Below are 14,574 nucleotides of genomic sequence, written 5' to 3'. Positions count from 1 at the left end.
CTCCGCGGGCTTATAGCGGCCGGGGGAGGGCGGCGGGAGGGGCGGGGAGAGGAACCGGCCCGCCCCGCCGCTCCGGGACACCGGGTGGAAAGTGGTAATGGGAACGGGAAAGGGCCAGGGCGGGGGGAGTCCCCCCGCGGCTGGGAGCGCCGGGTAGCGCGAGGTGGCGGCAGCGGGGACTGAGCGTCAGAAGAGGGCTCGGGCTGGGGAATTGTCAGCTCTCTGTCGGTGCCATTCCTTGGTACCTGGCTTCCAGTGGTGGTGGTGGCGGCAGAGAAGTTTTGTCCCGGTGAAATCTCTGAAAGCGCCCGGGTTTTCTCCCCACCGTCCGGCAAAGAGAGGGACAAAGGGCCGTATCAGGATGCGTGGCGATGGGAGGGTGCCAGTGGCCCGTGCTCGCTCCCAGTCACCATTCCCAGGAGCCAGCATGGGGAGCTGTAGGTGCAGGGTGCTGCGCCCTGGCCACCTCCCGCTCTTGCAGGCCCTGCAGTGCGGCCTGGGGCTGCGTGCGGGCCGGGCCGGGCCGTGCTGAGCCCGCCGGGCACACAGGGCCGGCAGTGCGGGCCGGGCCGGGCCGTGCTGAGCCCGCCGGGCACACAGGGCCGGCAGTGCGGGCCGGGCCGGGCCGTGCTGAGCCCGCCGGGCACACAGGGCCGGCAGTGCGGCCGGGGCCGTGCCGTGCCGTGCTGAGCCCGCCGGGCACACAGGGCCGGCAGTGCGGGCCGGGCCGGGCCGTGCCGTGCTGAGCCCGCCGGGCACACAGGGCCGGCAGTGCGGGCCGGGCCGGGCCGTGCTGAGCCCGCCGGGCACACAGGGCCGGCAGTGCGGCCGGGGCCGTGCCGTGCCGTGCTGAGCCCGCCGGGCACACAGGGCCGCACCCAGGTGACAGCAGTGACGCGGCGGTGGCTGCTCTGCGGGAAAGGCTCGGGTGAGCAGGGAAGAAATCACCTTCTTAACTGCAGGATTGCCATCAAACACCTATAGCTAAATGTGGTTCCCTTTTATTATTTTCTGATTGTTTTAAAAATTATCCTAGGCATAGAATCGTGGAATGGTTTGGGTTGGAAGGAACCTTACAGATCATCCTAGTCCCACCTCCCCTGACATGGGCAGGGACACCTTCCACTAGACCAAAGCCAGGTCTCGGGATGGGGCATTCACAGCCTCTCTGAAACAGACACGTTGTTAGAAATGAACATAAAACAAGTGTCCTGATCTGAGGACCATATGTGTTAATTACAGGTGCTGGGGGAAAAAAAAAAAAAATCTTTGCTAACATACTTGTCAAATTAAACACACAACCTCAGGTGTCTGTGCCAGTAACAAGAGGATGAAGTTATGTGATAGTGTCTCCATGCTGTAATATTCGTTTATCATGTAAATACCTAAACAAAACTATTTTGTGGTGGAGAGCAATGGCAACCACCCCAAATGGGAAATGTTATCTGGTTGTCTGGACAGCCTGCGAGTACAGAGGCTGGTAACTCAAGGGAAGATTGAGTAGCAGTGAAGGGATGCCCCCAGTGGGAAAGAAAGTAGCGCTTAAAATATATGGTAACATCTGTCAAACAATCCTCAATTGCTCCTGATACTATAACAGTTTTTTGCACATACTAATTTCTTTACAATGCTTTAAATTAGTGGCTTCAGTAAAATGATCCAGATATCTTCAGGTGGCTTTTGGAGAATGAGTATTTCCATGTCACACAAAGATGGTACATGCAATGTGGATGTGAGTAGGTAAAAAGAAGACCTGTTCTGCAAAATAAGGCAAGAAAAGACAGCATTCTTGGAGAAAAATTGTGTTTGGGAAATTTATTAATTTGTCATGCTATATTAACTCCATGACAATTGCTGAAATTAGTATTTCCTTGCCCAGCAGTAATGATACCAGAATATAAACTGGGGGAAGACTGTAACTTAGAAACTAATTTTTTTTTTTCTTGATGGAGGGAGGCGCAGGGCAGCCTAGGTTCATGTCAAGAGATGAGACAAGCAAGTAACACTGTCTTTACCCAGGCGGTTGAAGTCAGATGTGAGACAATATTATTTCAGGTACAGGTACTTTAACCACTATGGGTTCTGGTAAACCTCTCTAGCTATATATAGACTGAGGTCTGTTTTGTCACAATCGTCCATTCAGAGAGGGAATTTGGCTGGCATGCACTGAAATTTCTCTCCAGATAGGTGCCAAAATTTTCCTTTGTCTTTCAAAAACCATAGTGGGTTGGAAATGAATTGTCACAAGCTCATGTAAGGGTGGTTGGGGTTTAGGATGGATGCAGAGGCCTTGTTCCACAGGCTTAGATGGAGTCTTTGAGCCTTTATTCCTCACTTGTGAGACAGTAATTACATTACTTTCCTACCTTCTGAGAGAGTTGTATTAATTGATTACTAGGCACATTCTGTAAATATATACCAGGGTGTGGAATGCTTGCATGTTGACTGCAGGCCTCTCAAAACATTAGATAAATTGTTTTCCCTTGCAAAGATGGGAGCAAAATTGTAGGTATTTACTACCATTTGTAGGCCTGCCTACTACCCTTTTTGTTTTACATGTCATAAAAATTCGTTATTCGATGCTGTAGAAATTAATTTCTCCCATTACTTCCTCCATTCCTTCTACTTTTTTTTTTTTTCTTTTTTTAACAGGCAAGGCAAGACAGATATTCTGGTTCTGGTTGGGATAGAGTTATCATATCAGCTAAGTGAGGTATTACTAACTGTACTACTTGTAGTAAACTGAATACAAGTACTTGGGGATATTTCAGTTTTATATCAACAAAAAAAGAAGCCTGTAATTTAATTTTTTTTTTTTTCACATACTGATTTGGAGTGACTAGAACCAATATTAAAACCAAAGAAGTCAATGAAAGTCATCATCTGTTCACAGAGGAGTCAGTATAAAAAACCAAGGGCAAAATGTGACTGATAATTTGCCATGATTAATAGTTTAATCAGTACTGATTACATTACATAATGCCAAACGTATAGCAGTAGATCTTGCCTGAACTAATAATTTGCCTTAATTTCATTAATATTAATTTTCATCAAGCTGGCTGATACCTGTGTGAAAAAGCTTGGAAAAATTCAGTCATTTATAGTCCAGTATCTCCGGGGCAGAGCAATCAGTCATGCACGAGGTTATAGAATAAAATATAATCAACATCCACCTAATCTTCATATTGTGAGCTTAATTTCTGTGTCACTTGGTCTTTTACATATATTTCTATTTTTTAACTGACTTCCCTTGATTACTTGAATGTCACCAAAAACACTCTATTGAACAAGGGCTATTGACATTATGGTACAATAATTGGGATAAAAACATTACATTTTACCTTCAGTTACCTGCACTGGGAGACCAAGAAAGGGTTATTTTTGGCCATTTTACCTAGCTTATCTGGTTGGTTGCCTTTAAATAAGATGAGTGATTCATATTTCAAATACAAAATAAAAGCTCTAATACAAAATAAAAGCTCTTTGGTTTTTTGGGGTTTTTTTTTGTTTTTTTTTTTTTCCTTTCTCTGCACTGGAGGTCTGAGGAATGAGGAAGAGAAATGTGTATCTTACAAAACAGGCTTTTGGTACCCTCTCATCCGAAAGGCTGAAGTTTGGTCTGAATTTTTTTTTACCGTTGCTGTTTGTTGCAACCAATGGCTGACCAGCCACTGGGTTCCTTTGCTAAATTATGTTTATCCACATGTCAGAACAGCGGCTTCCAACAGCAGCTGGATTTAAGGAACTGGCTGGCCACTGGAAATGCTACAGAAATTTTAATAACCTCATGATCATTACACAATGAACTGGTGAAATAGTTTAGCTTGTAAGACAGCACTTTAGCTTCCTTTTTTTCTGATCTGGAATGGCTTTTGTATCTCTCTTCCTTCAAGACTGCTTCTAATCTTTCCCATGTTAGTCTCTCCTGCACTTCCTCTGCACACCATTTTGCCTTATCTCTCTTCTATTTTCATCATACCAGCTTCAATTCTTGCAATTCTTGTAATTCTTTAACAACTTTTCTTTTTTTCCTTCTTTTTCTTTGTTTTTTTTTTTTTTTCCTCCTGTATTTTTATTCCTTTTCCCATTAATGTTATTTTTCGCCTGACCTCAGTTCAGGAGAAAAATACCTTTTTTTTTTTTTTTTACGATTTCTTTCTTTCATACTCGCTTTCGTATTTTTCTGAGCTTTTTCCTCTCTGAAGTGGATGAGATATTTTTCATGTTTCTACTTGTCAGCCAGTGGTGAGAAAGAGACCATCAGCAGGTTCAGCCAGTTAGACCAGGGAAAGCTAAAAGAGGCACATTCTTGCCCGAAGCGGAGGGATGCATTTAACTTACTCTGCAGTTACATTAGCAGTCAAATTCATAGCTGACGGGATGGTGTGAGTGGCTGAAAAAGTGGGATGTATGACACATGGACAATTTCCCTGTGCGTATGAGGATGCAGAGCTGCTTGGAGACTATGACTGAGCAGGTTTGCACTCTGTGTTATCTGTGTGCTTCCTTGATCTGGTGGAGGAGGCACAGAGCACTTCCTCTGCTCCATGAAGTGTTTCCCAGAAGTCAAGGGGAAAATAAATCCACATTGTACATGAATACCATGATCACAGCCAGAGCGTTCTGCTGGAGCAGCACAGGTGACTGAATGCTTTTATTTAACAGTGGATTTTGAGGGAAATGTCCCACAGTATTGCTTTTAGTGGTAGTAACATACAGTGGAGACCAAAGCAGGAATGGAAGGCTGGGGATATTTTGGAAAAATGTTTCTATGGTCAAGTAAAACACTGGACAACAAAGCATATACACAACTAATTGTGTATAATTAATACACAATTATTGATTGAATTAATATTAATTGAAAGTTATAGATGAGTTTACAGTCTACAAATGCATGCCTAGTTTTTGCCCACTGTATGCCATCAGCTGTATGAGAGCATCCATGAACAAAAAGCTAAGATGATGTGATAGTATTAAGCCTGCCTGGGGCTTTGCTTCCTGCCAGACACTATGACACATTCTTGTCTCCCGACCACAAACTTAACTGAGTGATGCAGGCTTGAACTTGTGAAACATTTTCAGCATATAGGAGAGTTCTACTCATACTCAAACAATGTAGTTGGAGAAATACAGGTACTGTTGTAAAATATATCTTGGATGCATGCATGCAAAACTATTATTAGACAACCATAAATATATGTTGGAAAATCCAGAAAAATAAATACTGATTTTTATTTAAAGCCTGTAAAATAATGGTGCAAAAAGTGAAGTAATGGAAGAGTCCTTCTGTCCAGAGGAGTAAGAGAAACCAGTCATGAAGGTCATGTCAAACGGTGACATTTGCTGGCAAACTCCTGGAGAGAGTCCCTGACGATCAAAGGCAGAAGTCTCCTTAACGAGGCCTGATAGTCTTACACACATATAGTCTTTCTCACATGTAATCTATGTAGGTAAATTATGGACCTGGAATACCATTTTCACGTAGCTATCAAGCTTACTTGTTCCCCACTTTCAGGGAACAAGTTACCCAATTTCCTGTTACCCAATTTCTGGGCCATATCCATTTTATTGTTACTTCTGTTTTTTTTGAAAAATCTTTTGTGCCTTTTCAATTATCAGGAAGTTGAATGGATACCATACTGCTATGGCACTGAGTGTCTGAGAAACTGTCTCATCATCTGCCTGTGGCTGCAACACATAAAGCAGGAGCAAGCTGTAGTGAAAGTGCTACAAATATGCTGATTGCTTTCCTGACTTCTTTTGGTAACTCTCCATCTGCATAGACAATAGACTGAAAGAAACAGCTTTTGAATTGTTTCCACTGCAAATATTTTTTTTTCCTCTTTACATATGAGAATGGTAAATTCTTTGCCTTCATTATGAGCACTCTGAAGAAGATGGTAGATCAATACTCTAGTATTGAACCAGTGCAATGAGCCCCCTGTGTGTTGTTGGCAGGCAGATTTGTGGCAAAATAAGTAAATATTTCCAGAGCATTATTGCAAGTCTGAAGACTGAGCCAGGTGGGAGGACAGCCATTGACTGGAATTCAGATAAGCAAGATGGAATAGTTATTGAAATACTGAGGGGATTATTATGATAAGCTTTCTTCCTTTGCTAGCTGTTCATTCTAGCTTGTGTGTGGACATTTATTCCCCCAACAACTATTCCCACATTCAGTAGCCATGCCCTCCATTCTTCTCAGTACTCCCAAGCCATGTGCTAGGAAGGAAACAGGTTCTTCCATGCAAGGCCCTTACTTTCCATCCACCTGACTCTACCTGATCTCTTCCATAAAGTCAGGATTGGATCTCTCATCAGCATAGAAGGCAAGGCAATTATCTGTGTGGTGATGATTAACTCTTAGCATCTACAGCACTGCATAGAGGCCATGAGTATGAAGGTGGAGAGAGATGAGAGGATTTACTCAATCAGCAGCAAACTGTAGCATCTCCAGCTGGGCATGGGTGGACTCTGCAGTAGGCACCACCCAGACAAAAGCTGCCCTAGGAAAGCATTTTTTGTATGTTTTAAATGTTTTAAATTGTTCTGAGACTGAAGTACTAGAAAGGCACTAGAAATTCCTATTTATGTTTATGTTGATAACCCACCATATTGTTTTGTGTCACTCTTAACTAAAAATCCTTATCATTCTTAGCTTATCTTGGTTTAAAACTGTACTTTTCCTGTATCACACTGAATAATATCTGCAGCTACAGAAATGTGACTGAAGATATGACTTGGAAACATAGATACCAAATTACATAGATGTTTAGAGTGATGAGTGACAACCAGACACTATTGTGTATAATAGATATACACTATAAATATACTGCAAATATACAGTATAATTAATCCATGTTGATTGACTAATTTAATTTTAAATCACTAAAATGTATTTAATTTGTATCAATCCTTTAAAGCAACAGCATTTATTGCATCTTTCATGGGGAGCAAAGTAGGAAAACTGAAACAAAAAGCATTCTATGACCATTTGTAAACTGTTGTAGTAAGTCCCCATTCTGCTCATACACTTAGGCAAGAGAAATTCAGTCATCATGACTCATCCTATCCTCTGCACCTTCTATAGTTCACTCCTTCGCATGAACTTCATCACATGCAGCCAGCTTCTTATTTTATGTGGTGGGACACAGAATGGAAAATATAACTATTACAGCAGACCTGGAAATACAGCTAATATGCATGTAGACTTAAATATGCATCATGCTTATTCACTCATTACATGTTCAGCTGAAAATACAGATGTTTGCCACTGCCTTCTTTGCTGCACAATTTCACAGCAATGGTAGAAGACATTGAAATGCCCTTTTCTCTCTCTCTTCACATTCAAAAGGGCAAGGTTCTCTAACAAAATAAACTAACATACTTATGCATTTTTGTCGACCTCAATGCTGCTGTGTGGCTTAGACATGAAGCCATGTAATGGAGCAAGCTGTATTATGATCGAAGTATATGGCAGTTTCAGTCTCATTTACGTGCAGATTGTGTCGGAATTTACATTGCAACTGAGTGTCTTTCTTACAACTGGCTTTAACTGAGTTGCTAAAATTTATGTTTAAACTGAGGTGTCCAAAACCTGACCAATTTGAAGTTTTTCTTTTTTTTTTTATGGATACATAAAGTTTGATGCATGCTAACCTTTATCAGTTTTCAAGATCCTACTGCCAAGGACAGGAGTTGAAGCCTTTCCAGTCTAAAGGCTTTTGTCTTTGACTTGGGACAGTCACTCCCCCCTGCCCCCCACCATCCCAGAAGTTTATTATTGAGAAATGGTTGAACAGGTCTTGTTGACAGGTTTTAGAGCTTTTCAGCCTGAGGCAGACACCTGGCATGGATAAGGTTTGCTTAGGTTTCAAGCAGGCTAAAGAACAATAATGGAGATTCCCAGTCTTCGTTACTGAGAAAACGTGTAGCTCTTTCTGCAACACTGTATTGTCTTATCCTCATTGCTCTTCTTTTCTGTAGGTATTTGGACCATGGTTTTATAGCCCGGCTCTCAACCATACAAAAAAACCCAAACAAAACAAAACAAATAAAGAAACAAAAAACCCTAAGCCAAACAAAAACCAAACAAAAAAAAAAAAAAAAACAAACCAAAAACCCACAAACAAAAAAAATCTGTCAGGCTCAATCTGTATCAAATTTTATTTGATAAATAAGTAATCAGAATGTATTTTGCTAAACAAAATAGTGGGATTTTTCAGTCATCATTTCTTAAGGAAACGTATGGAAATAATATATTTGGAAGACAATGTGTGACTACTATGCCTGTGTGAGAATGAAGCTGGGTTTAATGCCCAATCACTTTACCTGTGTTTGCAGACAAAAAAATCTTTAGATTCATCATTCATTGAGAAAAGCTCTGCTTGTTTTTTTTTTGCTCTTTTATTTTTTTAATTGGTTTGTAAGCGGGATTAGAGTGTCATTGAAGCCATTTTCTTTCTTGAGTGTGTATTCCATCATGGTGCTCCAGTTCTTAACCTGCCCCTGGCTGTATGTGCCTTTTTTGCCAGGAGCTTCCTGAGGAGCAGCACCACTCAGTCCACAAAGAGCTGGCAGCCAGGGAGTGGGGTCTGAGCACTTTTGCCAGCTGGCTGATCAGCTGAGGGACAAAGACAATAGCTTATCTATGCTTGCTCTGGTCAGCTCCCAAGACATTCTTGTCCTTCAGACTGGTATGACTCCTAGCTCAGTGCATGTTTTCATCACTGTACTACTGTTCTACATACACACCGCTTCTTTTTGCTAGTTATTTATTATTTTTGCATAATTTTACTTTTATTTGTGGCAGCCATCTAAACAACTGCTGCCTGTTTTCTGCATTGTTAGCAACAGTCATAAGCTGCTGTCAGTTGGATCTTGTTAAGCTGCAACTTTATTCCATCAGCCTCTATTCTATGGAGCCTACACACCTCTAAACTAAACATAAAAGGAAATAAAGACGTCACTCTAGGCATAAATCCCAGCAACTGAACATCTGTGTTTCATGCTTTTGAAATGCCCTTCTAAAAGGTAGCTGCAGGTGGTTTTGTCAGTAAATAGTTTTGCACTTGTCCATATGTAATGTTTTAAAAGCCCAGTTTCACTGGTTTTTGCTTGTTTGTTTTTTTTTTTTTTAATCCATTAGGCTCCATAGCTAGTTAGAGAGGTGAACTAATTAAAGAAAATAATGACCCATACTTGTATCAGATCAATATATTTGGAAATTTTTTTTTGCAAGCTAAATAACAATCAAGCTGAAAATTAGAATGCAAATGTTGCCAATTCGATGAGCAAGGAAAGGGGCATCTGGTTTAATGTCTGATATCAAGATTATTATTAGATAGTTTTCAAAGTACTGCCAAGAGAGTACATAAAACTGCCACTGAGTTGCATATTTAGGTTCGGTATTGTTCTTCCAACTGGAGCACAGTTACAATCTTTATCTCACTTTCCACCTCACCATGGTAACGTGAGTTACGTACCAAATCTTTCTACTTCCAAGTTCCTTTTTTGTGAACGGTCTGTTTATGTCAGAGATAATATTTTCAGGCTGTACACTTTATATAATTCAAAAGCAACTAATTCAGCACAGATATCTTGCAGTCCAGTCAGATGAAAATTGTTGTAGCCTAAAATGAAGTGCTGATTTTCTATCAGTACCTATTTTTGTTTCTTCAATGTCTCTTTTTCATTTTTTTCTCCTACTTTCTCCTGGTGAGACATTCTATTGAAGAAACATAACTTCTCTAAACATCTTTTTAAGATACCTTTTAAGTTTACAAACCAAACACTATTTGTTAGTCTGACATTTAATTTATAGAAACAAAATGTACCTGACTATTTCAGAAATTGTGTAGTCTGCAGTTTGTTCCTTTGTTTGTTTAATCTAATCCTGTAACTAATGGTGTTGATCTCAACAATTTTAAGGGTGTCTATTTGCTTTTGTCATAGAGACAGTTCTCAAATATTAACCCTGCCTCAAACATCCACACAGCAAATTCAATGGGATGAAGAATTGTGGACCACGAAAGCAAAGCCACCCTTTTGGTTTTTTGTTGTAGCTCTGAGTCAGTGATTTGTCTCTGTGAAAGACATATGAAGTTCTTCACATATAACTTCCAGATGAAAGACATTTTCTTCCTCAGGACGCGCTCAGGACGCATCTCTTCTGAGCTACTTTTTCAGTTTCTTGCTGTCATAGATGCAAAACACCAAAGAATCCATTTCTTGGCAGAAGGAAAATCACTTACAGAACAGAGTTACAGATTGCATATATAGAAGTTCAATTTTGAACTGAAAGTATTTATTTAAAATATCCCAAAGCTACAGTTGACATTACTTCCTTTTGCTGGGCCTAGCAAACACTTTCTGTCTTACATGTGATTGCATGTGTGCTAAAGATCACAGAGCTTTTTAATCAAAATTGGTTCTCAGATGTGCATAAAGTTTTAACAACCATAAACAGTCTTTCCAAAAAGCAGCTTGTCACATGACATATGTGGATGCCAACCAAGCTTTCTTTCTTTTTTTTCTTTTTCTCCTAAATGAAAAAATTTCTTCCAGCAGCCTCCCATAAACTATTTCAAAGAAGTCTCAAGTCTTTTTTTTCCCCAAGATGACCTACTATTCTGTGTATTCTCAGAAAGTTAGTCAAGGTATTTGAAATCTGAGGAATGTGCATAACAGCAAATTTGATTTTTTAAAACCAATAATGTATTTCAAGAGTCCTGATTTTATTTTCAATGTTTTTTTTTTTTTTTTTAGTTTATATCTCTCAATAACAGCGAAGACATATCTATAAAGGGATAGGGCCTGCAGAAAATCCAGTAGTTTTGGAAAACTACAAGGCTGACAAAAATCAGTCTCAATCGAACACAGTACTTAAATTATGCTTAGTGTCAAACATATGAGTTAGTGTAGGAAAGTTGAGACTCATGCCTCAGACCTAACATGTTCCAGTCGTCTCTCAAATGACTGCTGAGAGAGGAAAGACTACAGGTTACCTGCACAGATTTGGCACATCCAGCAGTGGGAATTTCTTCCATGCCCCTCATTTTCTGGATTTAAACATACATCAGCCAATGGTCTCTTAACCTCTTTGTTTAATATGCCAGAAACCACTACCCATTCTAGATAGCATGAATTCTAACCACATGCTGTCACTTTGCTGGGTATTTTTCAGTGGACTTTTTTGCACAGTACAAGTAACTGAAACCATGCTTTTGCTTAGTTAGGAAATAATGTTCTCCTTAAAAGCCAAGCATTCAAAATTATGAAATTTCATAAATGAGGCTGTCCCTCCAACTTTAATTTGGCACCATATGAGTGCCAATTCTTAATGGCACAACTGTATTCTTTCCCTGTTCCCAGCTCCATTCATTGTAGTGCAGTATGCTTAGAAAATACAGCATCTGTTCACTATTTTTATCCTTATTGCTTAACTAGTGGCTACACCATGGAATGAGTGCAGAATTATTTTTTTCCTCATGATCCTTTCCAGAGCATACTAGAGTGCGACGGTGTCCAAATGAATCATGAACCTTAATGATCATATGGCTGCCATGAGAAGAAATGCATCATTATCTCCATTTGATGTACATTAAAGTGGAAGAAAATCCTCTCTGGAGGCCAAACAGGAAGCCAATGGCAGAACTGGAATTTGGGACCCAATTGAGTGCTCATTCTCCTGGATGAAATCATTTTCCTCCAGGAAGTGCTGAGCAGCCTTGGCTTTCATTGGCTTTGCAGTTTTGAGCATTCATCGTGCCTGTTCACCATCATCACAGCACTGGTTATCTTAAAAAGCTTAACCAGAAGATAAAAACCCAAATACATACAGTGGCTCTATGCCTGAAGCAACAAAAGCAAATTCTTCATTTAAATAGCCTTTTCAGTGGAATGATGAAACGGAATGAAATTGTATAGTTTTGTTGTTCTAATGCTTCCTTCTTCTTACTTCAAAACCCGTATTTCTTCCTGATGCCTTCTTAAGTGTACCCGCTGGGGAAGACACCACTTGTGCTAGGGATGGCAGGGAGCTACACTCGGGACAACTGTCAGGCCAGAAGTGGTGTGACCACTTATGAACTGGAACACTGCTGCCTAGCTGAATGTGGGATGGACCCTTCCATCTGCTTTCCTATGGTGGGATTTGGGCACGTAGCATAAATCTGGTTCCTTACTTCTCTGAAGGTTATTAGGACTTAATTAAAGATGGAAGCCTCCTATGTATGACTGAAATGAATGAACTTGTTCAATGCCTGGTATTTGAAGGGTGGATGGGCAGATGAACATGCAGTCCTTGTAAACACATAGACTATCCTTGGCAAACCATGAGCAATTTCTATTTCCTACAGAAGAAAAAACAACGTTCAATAAGAGAAGTGTTGCTAGTTCTGGGAAGGCAAAAGTACTCACAGATAGATACGAGGTTTTGTGCTTTCAATCTCTTTTAGATGAAGGCTGCTCAGATATTTGCAGGGATAATAGCAGGAGAAAATGTTTGGATAGGTAAATCAAAATAATTTTCTTTCAACTGTCATTTTCTTAAATTAGACAATAGAGTGCTAATATATTTTAGACACAAAAAAGTACATAAATTGGTTTGAAAAGTCTAGAAACTAAAAGCTGAGCACTTTCATACCAGTGCCTGAGGTCATGCAATTTCTTTATATTTTCTGACAAAATATGCCTCTTGGTTAATATAATTTAGCTCAGTTAAACTTGTTAAAGAATAAAGGTAGTATATCCTATGATAATTGCTGTATGATGAATGCATGCTGATTGTCCATTCTTTTGCTAAAATACCCTCCTCAGTATGTTGTGGAGGGCATATTTTTTAAAGGAATTTCAGAAAATAGATCAATTTCTTGGGCTTGTCTAGAATATGCATTTATCGCTAATTACCCAAAGCTTCATCTTTTTGGAAGCAGTTAATGGGGCTTGATGTCGTATATGCCCCATAGAATTTTCAGATGACTTTTAAAACTAGATCCTATGTGCTTTGATCTGTGGGCATTTGTGGGTAATGTGGTTGCATGTGGAGAAACTGGCCTGTGGTGGAGGTTGGCAAACACCAGAACAAGTCCACTTGTGAAACACATGCAGTGAAGTCTGGTTGATCTCCTCCCACTTCAGCACTGACTAGCATGTGCTTTTGCTGTCTGTCTCATCCTATGTTCACTTCAAATAGTTCATGATGATCAAAACACACCACTGAATTATCCAGAGAATTTGGTGTTTCTTGTGCCATTAGACACTGCTTGAAGTTTAGATGACTGCTCACCTTCTCTACCTGCCCTAAGTTATCACTGTATTACACCAGGGTTTTCCATTTTGCATCCTCTCTCCATGAGAACTCTGAACAGCAGTGAGAACAATCATCTGGGAGCTTCTGGTAACTGGTACAGTATTTTAAAGAGTCCCAAAATTAAATGCCTAAATAGTTGGATTTTAAGTTCATGCAGCCTGTGTATAAAGACTGAAAGCAGAGATGTTAGCATATGTGTGGCATATGATTAAATCTCTTTAATGACCCCCACACACTTCACAGAGTGGAGAAGCCCCTTACAGCAGTGGAAATACTTGCAATTACAAGACAAAATTACTGTAATTGTAAACCCCAAGAGCTTGCAGCCTACTTGCACATAGAGAAGACACCAAGGAAGGCAATTGTCCTACACTATGAACTTCACAACTTAAACAAGGCTAATGGGCAAGTTGAGCAGAATTATAAAATTATTCTAACCTGAGGAACATTGTCTGTTAATCTCTTTTGTTTTGGTTTTTATTTCACAAATGAATAAAACCTCACTTCCTTGAGTGAATTGTGCTCATGAATATAATATTAACAAGGGAAAAGACAAAATGTTCCCAAATAATTTAAGGAGCATATTGCTTCAAGAAAAATCGTGTAATAGGCATGGAAGCATTTGAGAACATTTCCACACAGCATGACATGCTCCTAGGTTGCTCTGGGACAGCTCTCCCTATTTGCAGTGAAACAAACCCATTCTACAGATAATGAACAGTATGTGGCTGTCCTTTGTTTTTTTGTTCCCCTTTCTGCTAGGAAGGACAAGCATGACTAGGAATGACTTCTCTTGTTGAGCTGCAAACATTGCTTAACGTATTCTTTGCTTGACAATGAGTTTCTTGAATTGTAGGGTTGCTGTGAAATGTAGTGAGCAGACTGTGCAGATAAGAAACTTCACACCAGTGGATCTGGTTTCATCATGCAATCATTCATTTCTACTCTGCAAGCTCCTGCTTGTACACCATGTCCCTCAGCTTTGACACCTGTAAATTAAAAACAGTTCTGCAAGGATCTACTTGTATTTAATAATGATCCCAATAAGATGAATCTTATAAGGCACAAGAAGTATATAGAAGTGTAAATTTTTTCTCACATTCCAGTTCTCTGTAAACCAATCACATTTCCTCATTTAACTTGTTAGAATGTGTAGTTATTTGAATGAATCCATTACACCCTTAAATACGAAGAGTAATAATCCTTATTCTTAATTTAAAACTGCATATGCTACAATATACCAAACATAATGATACCTTGTC

General features: G+C 40.1%; 1 long non-coding RNA gene across 1 annotated transcript; it reads left to right on the top strand.

Moving 5' to 3' along the window:
• The first annotated feature begins 33 nt into the window (after positions 1-33).
• Positions 34-13,824, top strand: LOC140683728 (uncharacterized). Its single transcript, XR_012055103.1, has 2 exons — positions 34-94; positions 11,504-13,824. It is a non-coding gene; the product is annotated as an uncharacterized lncRNA (long non-coding RNA).
• The last annotated feature ends 750 nt before the right edge of the window (positions 13,825-14,574 follow it).

This window comes from Taeniopygia guttata, chromosome 3 (assembly GCF_048771995.1).
Source record: "Taeniopygia guttata chromosome 3, bTaeGut7.mat, whole genome shotgun sequence".
Taxonomy (NCBI): Eukaryota; Metazoa; Chordata; class Aves; order Passeriformes; family Estrildidae; genus Taeniopygia; species Taeniopygia guttata.
The sequence above is the reverse complement of the archived record's forward strand: the minus strand, read 5'-3'. Positions and strand labels throughout refer to the sequence as shown.